At 39.4% G+C, this 8,072-nt stretch overlaps 1 long non-coding RNA gene across 2 annotated transcripts; it reads right to left on the bottom strand.

Moving 5' to 3' along the window:
- Window positions 1–1,165: 1,165 nt before the first annotated feature.
- Window positions 1,166–6,629, bottom strand: LOC118353803 (uncharacterized). Of its 2 annotated transcripts, XR_004813195.2 has the most exons (3): window positions 6,538–6,629; window positions 3,892–3,981; window positions 1,166–1,552 (listed from the first exon to the last, which is right to left on the bottom strand). It is a non-coding gene; the product is annotated as an uncharacterized LOC118353803 (long non-coding RNA). The 2 variants fall into 2 exon arrangements; XR_007411634.1 differs by lacking the exon at window positions 1,166–1,552 and having other exon boundaries at window positions 3,539–3,981.
- Window positions 6,630–8,072: the final 1,443 nt, after the last annotated feature.

The raw sequence follows: 8,072 nt of genomic DNA, 5'->3' as shown, positions 1-8,072 counted from the left end.
TCTGGGAAGCAGTTACTTTTTTTCATTTATTTACTTTATGTTTTTACTTGACCATTGCTGCAAGAACCAAAAGAGGCAATATATTTGAGCCATCTGTGAATGGCCAAGTGCCATATGCTTGTGTGGTGATACGATGCTCATGGTATAAGTCAGAAATCTGCTGGAATGTAATTATGACTTGAGATACAATGGGCAGTCCTAAAGGGAATTCTTAACATCCATGGAAAGCATCTTGTAACTATAATGTATTATCAAACCATCTCCTACTGATATTATTACACACAGAAGAGGTTTACCTCCCACCCCCACCCCCACCCCCTGCCCCAGGAAATAGTCCTTGGCCATTGCTGGGCCCATGGCCTGACGGGGTTGGGATCTCATGCACTTGCACAGACATGGCCTCAGTATCAATCCGTAAAATGCACTTTTGAATTTGGAATTCCAACAGAACACTGAGGCCACTGATGGGTAAGCTGTCCTGATTTATGAAAATGTGCTGAAAATGGCAGCTGGAAACCCTCAGGTGTCAAAGCTGAGGGCTGGCCCCGGGCAGTGCGGTGAGCAGCCGCCCAGGTTGTGGCCGGAGCTTGGAACATCACACCCTGAATCTGAATGACAATGTAATCTGACTTTTCTGATCATGTTAGGTGAGGTAAAAAAAAAAAATACACTACAAAAAATATGATCAAAATGCTATGCATTTTGAATAATACTTTAGTTCTAAATCTACATTCCAGCCACTGCTAGTTCATTATTAGAGATACATGTATTAGACGCCTTCCAGCTGCTGTGGACTCTTGGGAACTCAGCTGCAGTGGCCAAAAGGGAGGAATCTTTGCCTGCAAGGGGCTTACATCCTGGAGGGTCAGCCAGGAGACAGCTACCTGAGGAATAAATATGTGACCTGTGGCCAAAAGGCTGAGTCAGGGCCCCCTACTGCCCCCCAGGGAGGGGAGACCCCTTCAGAGCAGTGTCTGCTCTGAGTCCTGAAGGATGAAAAGCTGGGAGCAAAGCACGCAGGCAGAAGGAAGAGCAGGTGCAAAGCCTGATCCCAGTGACAGGTCTCTGTAAGGGTGAATGGGTGGAGGAGGGGAGGTGTCCAGGAATGACAGGGGAGCGGCAGGAAGGGTGCCAGGCTATGCAGGACGCTAGTAAAGGCGCCAGATTTTATTCCAGGTAAAATGACAAGATGTTGAAGAATGAAGCATTCAAAACTCGAAAGCATCATTTTGGCATCATGCTTTCATGATCCGTGGTTCAAGTCATGACCGCAGAGGGGAGTCATCATTGCCTCTATTCAATATGCAAGGACACTGAGGCTCAGAGAGGTCGTGTGTTGCTCTTGGAAGTTCAGCAGGTTCGAGAGAGAGCCTGTGAGCTGCGATCTTCCCAGCCAGAGCTCCTGGCCCATTTCTGTCCACCGTGATGGCTTCCTTCATGTCTGCCAGTAACCGAGTGATGTGCAGCAAAATCAAATGTCAACAGGAACATTTTCTTTAAATATCCACATATCTAAAGTTGTTTCGGATTCTACTTACAGCATCAGGTTGAGCTGATGAGAAATGAGAGCGTGGCTGAAAAGGCACTTAAAGATTGACTCTAAAATAAGAATAATGAAACAGTTTGAAATAAAAAGATTTAATCTGATTGACTAGATTGCATGTGACCAGGCTAATAAGGCTATATTTAAACATCCCACGTTAAATCAGTCCTTTCTGTAGGCAGGAAATAACCTGCCTGGAGCATCCCCACCCCAGCTGGCAGCACCCTCAGTGGGCTCACTTGTGTTCAAGGTCCCCACCCCTCCTTCCAAGGTCACTTCTGGCTTTCTGCCCCTCTTGTTCGTTATCACCCCCAGCATCTACCACAACACCTGCCACAAAGAAAAATAACGCAATAAATATTTTTAGAATTAATGACCTTGCTCTAAATGCCTCAAGAACACAAGGATATAATAAGCACTCAACATGTTGAGACACAGTTAGAAATTGTTAAGGTATTATCTAGAAAAAAAGAAATGATTGAGGAAATAAAAATTAGAAAAATATGTCCTAAAGCATCTTAAGTATTTAATAAATCTTAAAGAAACAAGCCTTTATTTCTGGTGGAATGGATGTCTAGATACTTTGTCCATCCCCTGGCTAAAGACAATTAAAACTGTTGGGATCAAATAGAAAAATCAATTAGGGGCAGCTGCGTGGCTCACTCAGTTAAGTGTCTGACTCTTGATTTCAGCTTGGGTCACGATCTCAAGGTCATGAGATGAAGCCCCGCATTGGGTTACTCACTCAATGCAGAGTCTGCTTGAGATTCTCTCCCTCTGCCTCTATACCTGCTTGTGCTTTCTCTCTCTCTAAAATAAATAAATTCTTAAAAAAAAAAGAAAAATCAATTAAAAACTCTTACCTTTCTGTCAAGGAAAAAAAGGAATAGTAGGAACCCCAAAATAAAGGGAATTTATGACTTCATTGAGGTAGGCACAGCACGGAAGCCATGTGTGGCTTTAGGGTAATTCTCAATGAGAGCCACCTTGTCCACCCTATGGACAATTCAGCATAACCCTAGCTCCCCGATGCTGGTGTCCTTGACACCCCTTACCTCTCACTGTGGTTTTTCTATTTTTTCCCAGTGCCACTTTCATCTTCTAACATATAATTGTGAGCAAAAAACTCAAGTGATAGGACACATGAAATATAATTCCATTTATGTAAAATTTGGTATAAAATAGAACTAAAAACATAAAGTCTGACTGCACATATAGTGACATGTCAACAAAAGTGAGGTCTTGATAAAAACTATGTTCAGGAAAATAGTTCACTCTCAGGAAAAGGGAAGGAGATGGACTCCATATACTAAGATTAAGGGCAAAGGTAGTCATTTTTCTTACTCAGGGAGTAGATATATGGATGCTAGTTATATAATTATTTCTTATTGTTTTATACATAATCTTATTTTTTTAATTGTAAGTGGATGCTAGAAGAAGCCACAGCTTTAAGTGGTTTCTATAAAGCAAATTCTGGGCTACAAGCACTTATAGCTCCTATTTTATTTAAGCCAGGTGACAAAGTCCTGTGGACCACTGTGACTGTTCCCATTTTCACAGATTCCCCTGCTCACCGGTCCCCAGTGACCACGGCCGGGACAGGGAGCCTCATTTCCATACTCCAGCGTCCAGGCTGGTGCTCAGGGGGAGCCCTGTCTGAGGCACACCTTAGCGTGCAAATGGACCGAGCACACAGTCCACCTTGCATCCCAAACACAGCAGTGAAAACACACAGGGCTGTGCTTCTCCAGATGCCTCATGATGTTCTCTCTAAGACCCTGGTAACCAGGGAGCATCAGTAGCCTAATTTTTTAAAAACGTGCCGAGATGGTTGATTTTGTTCACCACAGAGGGAATACAACTGGCTTTCCTTCTTTAGAATGATGTCATCAACACAGTGGCGTCACCTACCCGGGAAAGAACATAAACGTTCCCTGCAACAAAGACATAACACATTGATAGATAAAACAAATGAGGAAAACTCAGCATTTGAACTCAGTGTTCAAAGCCATTAGCATAATTTATTTTTCTCAATTTTCCCTTCCAGTGACTTGGCTTTCAAACTACTCCCTGCCATGTTCTCCATCACAGACAGACAGCCCCCATGTGCTCATTCACGTGTTCATCGCTTCAGCGGAGATGGATTTGGTCATCCTTTGCTTGGCTTTGCAAGGCATTCTTGTCTCACCACAGAGCAAGCATTTTCAGAGCTAATTAACCAATTTGTCCATAGCTCCAGAAGTATGACCTTAAGATATTATTTTTAGTATACATTTTTGAAAATCCATATGCCAAAAATGGAAGTAAAGCTCAAGGAAAGCTTGTGCTTTGTCGGCATGGTATTTTACCTGTCCTGTAGTGTGCTATTTTTAATGAAGATCTTGAGTAGGATGGAACGGAGGCCACTGTGGGAGGCTCGAAGCACTGGCTTCCACCTGCTGGAAAAGGTGACACGCGTCAGCGGGCCAGGTAGTGTTTGTTACACTCTGTCAATCGCGGTTGTCACGGAAAGGACACTCGATTTTGAACCAGAACACCCGGGATTCAAGTCATATCTCTTGTCTACTAGCTCAGACAATGACCCGGAATTTGTTTCTATACCTAGAAGTGAGGAATCTAAGTATCTACCTGACAGGGCTTACTAGGGACTCAAGTGATGCATTTTACCCTAGTGCCTCCTGAAATTTAAAAAGATGTGCAGGGAATATAATACAACGTATTACCAAAGCAAGGTGGCAACCAAAGTAGGTGGAAGAGAAAAATTGGAAACCATTACCTCTGACTTATACAATGGTCAAGAAACTGTAAACACAATGAAAACAAGAGCTGGAGTTTAAAACATAGGCATAACAAGACATTGTAGCCGTGCTAAATTACAGGCACGTAGGATTTGCAAGGGCATTACGAAAGGTAATAAAATCCAGGTGCCAATTGCCAACTTCACACAAGAGAGATAGCAGGCATACTCAGCATTATCCTGAGAAAAATAACGGTTTGCCAAGCCAAATTCAGCTGTTTTGCACAATGACTGCTGTAGTGATTTAAGTTGGAGATTATTTTAAACACAATCTCCGGGGAGAATAGTAATACTGTGTTGGTTTGGGTCCAGAAACAAAATATGCACTTTTTACAATTGTAAATACTTTTTAAATCTCTGGATTTCATAACAGCAGAGAGAATCAGCCCAACGCGTAGCTACTTATTTATAAGCGGAAGGACCCTTTTCTGTGCTTGGAGGGACCCAAAGAAGGCAGGGAGTTGCACTGTGAGCACTGTGGTTTGAGGGAAAACCAACAAGCTGACCTCTTTATATGTCCCGGTGATTAGAAGGAAATTACTTTTTTTTAATAGAAAATTTTATGGAGATAATTGTAGATTTCCATGCAATTCTAAACACCACCCAAAAGAGATTCTTTGTACATTTTATCCAGTTTTCCCCAATGTAAGCATCTGTAAAGAAAAGTATATTATCATAACAAAAATACTTACATTGAGAAAAATTCTTGTTTCCTTTCTTCAGCTTTCTCGTTTTTCTCGTACTCATATGTGTGTATCTATGTGCGCGTTTAATTCTATTCAATTTTGGCAACGATGTAGGTTTCAATATATTTTCTCCAGAAACATTTAGAAATACCAATTTCTAACAGATAAAACTATTTTTTCTTCAAAAATGATCTCTTTCTATGTCCTTTTTCTGAAACTAATAACTTCTGGTCTCTATAATCATGTCATGATTCCTTTATGCAAGATCACTATTATTTAGAAGCTTTTTTGACCTATACAAGTGGAGATTGAACGTTAAGAGAGTTAACTGTAAATAATTGCTTTAGAAAATGTTTTTTTGACAGAGGTGTGAAAACCGAGGGCCTACAGTAAGCAAAATTCTAAGAACCCCACCCCAAGATTCTGGCTCCCAGTATATGCATGCCTCTGAGTATTGAATCAATTACCCACAGGGGTGCTCCTATGAAGAGATTTTCCAGCTGTAATTAAGGTCCCAAATCAATTTATCTTAAGGTGTAGGGAGAAAATACAAGTGGTCCTGAAAGAATTACCAATCATTTGTTTTATGAACAGAAGTTCTTCACTTTATTGCCTATTTGGAAGTATATAGAATAAGAAAAAATAAAAAGTTTTATACAGTTGAGGAAAGCCAAATGAGATAAGAATAAAATCAACAGTTCTGAGGATAGCCATTTTGTGAAGTTCTAGAAACTTGATCTGCCCAAAATAAACCACAGAGAGAGAAAGAAAAGAGAATTGAAGATGTTTATGACCTTTGATATAGTATATATCTAAATGATGTAGAGAAAACCCAGAGTCTAATTCTTGCTATACATTGTTATTGATGGTAACAATTCTAATAATTTCCAGTTATTTAGCACCAAGTATATGCTGAGACCATAAACACAACTGAAGCAATTTTCATGAAAGATCAGACCACATTAGTTGTCTCTGATCTTCCCTTTTCCCTTATTGGAATCTAGCTTTTACCCTTGACACACCACTGTGATAAGAAGGGCAGCAGATGGTACTCATATCCACACCACACAATTCAAGGCATATTGTTATCTTGCAATGCCCCTCTGCTGTATTTTATTTGATGTCTGAAATGTTATCCACTTCCTTGGGTCCTGCTCTCCTCCTACCGAGTGTTTTCTTGGCCTCCTTTGTAGGTTCTTTGAAGCTTCTTGCTCCTATGTTGGCAGTGCTTCCGAGCGCCCTGCCCTTTGCCCCACTGCCCCTGTCTACCCACCAGACTCCAAGGATGCCCTGATGTTAATCTCAGGATTTTAGCCTGTTTGCTGATGTAAGCCTGTGATGTGACCAGTTCAGTCTCCCCCAGCTACCGTTAGTTCAACATGCAATCCCTCCCTGCTTCTCATCATTCACTCACTTCTATGCTTAACCCTGAAAGTCATTTAATATCAGCACAGGATTAGTTGTAGAGGCTCTGTGACGATCACTTATCAGAAATCCTTTATTTTTCTTACCTCTAAGCTCTTGACCATGTTCTCACTGTGCCTGGGCCTGCCAAGAAGCCTGACTTCATGGAGAATGGGATTGCAGGAATGAAAAATGAGCTGTTGAGAATCAGAAATACCTTGAATAGAAAATTACTTTGTTTCCCTATGTGGACAAAATAAGCTTAATGGTCTCTGAAAACACCAAATAAAGAGGGAAATAATTGCTTCATCTTGTTGAGGGTACTGATCTCTGAAATTGGATAAAATAAAACAGAGGAATCAGCTTGTTTCACCATCATCATCATGTTGAAAATTAGCGGAAGAATACTGACAAAGGAATGGAACACTCATAATCTACAGAAGTCAACCTATTTATTTCAGACACAAATATTCTTCTACTTATGTTAATATCAATAGTAATTCTTTGAGTGAAATTAACTCCAATATATCTGTGAACTACCTATCACAGCCCATCAAACTATTGATTATAGCATGACTAGGAGAACATAAGGATTTGTAATCATATGAAAAGTGAAAATGAGAAAAAAAATTTTTGGTAAATATTGCTTTAATGACTGCAATTATATCCTACTGAAATGAATAGATTTAATTACAATGAACTTGAGATAAATCATTTGCAATATTACAATTGAATTGCCGGTCTGCTTGAAAGTAAATCAACTTAGCATTGGCACTGAAAAAGAAAAAATGTTTTATTTATACCACTTGAGATAATACCTTTGAAACTTTAATATTGGTAGTTAATATATTTAGAAAGTATTGATAATAAAAACTGGAAGAAATGACCTGCACTTTTAAAAAAAGAAAAATAATTTCAAAACCTCTATAGGTTAATAAGAAAATGTGGTTAAATCATTATTTGGCTTTAATATTTCATTGACTAAACATAATATTCTTTTACTAAGCAATGCAAGGTCAGATTGCATTATCTGCATTTGCTTTATACCCTAGTCTTCCTAACAAGCTTAAAAGCACTTTCTGGGAGGGAAGTATGTCTTCTCTTTATTATTATAGCCTAACCATATTCACTACAATAATATTTAGTACAATGCTTCAGGCATTGATAGTTCACTCACTACTAAAAACCAAAATTAGACTTTGCTTTGTATTTTCTGAGTTTTATACCCAGAAAGGCCTCCTGAGTTTAGCTCAAATAAACCCTTAAAAATTTTAATGAGAACAAATTAGTTTTACAAATGCACATACAGATTGAACATAAAATCAACTGTCTTTGGGGACATCATTTCGACAGACACATAATTAATTATACCCATGAAATACAATATAAATAATGCACATTCACATTTTTCACATTTTGACATGAACGTGCAGACACATTTGATTCATTCTATCTGACAACCCAGAACCGTCCAATCAAATATAAGCTTTTTATTACAGAGAAATCAAGTCTCTAATTAGGACTGGCATTCCACCCATCATCTTCCTATCATCACCATTGCAGCTTGTGGGTCTGACAGCCTAAAAAAAAAAAAAAAAAAAAAGAAAAGAAAAAGAAAAAGAAAAAAGAAAGAGAGCAACTG

The sequence above is a fragment of the Canis lupus genome, chromosome 1, assembly GCF_003254725.2.
Source record: "Canis lupus dingo isolate Sandy chromosome 1, ASM325472v2, whole genome shotgun sequence".
Lineage (NCBI taxonomy): Eukaryota > Metazoa > Chordata > Mammalia > Carnivora > Canidae > Canis > Canis lupus.
This window is presented reverse-complemented; position numbering and strand designations above follow the sequence as displayed.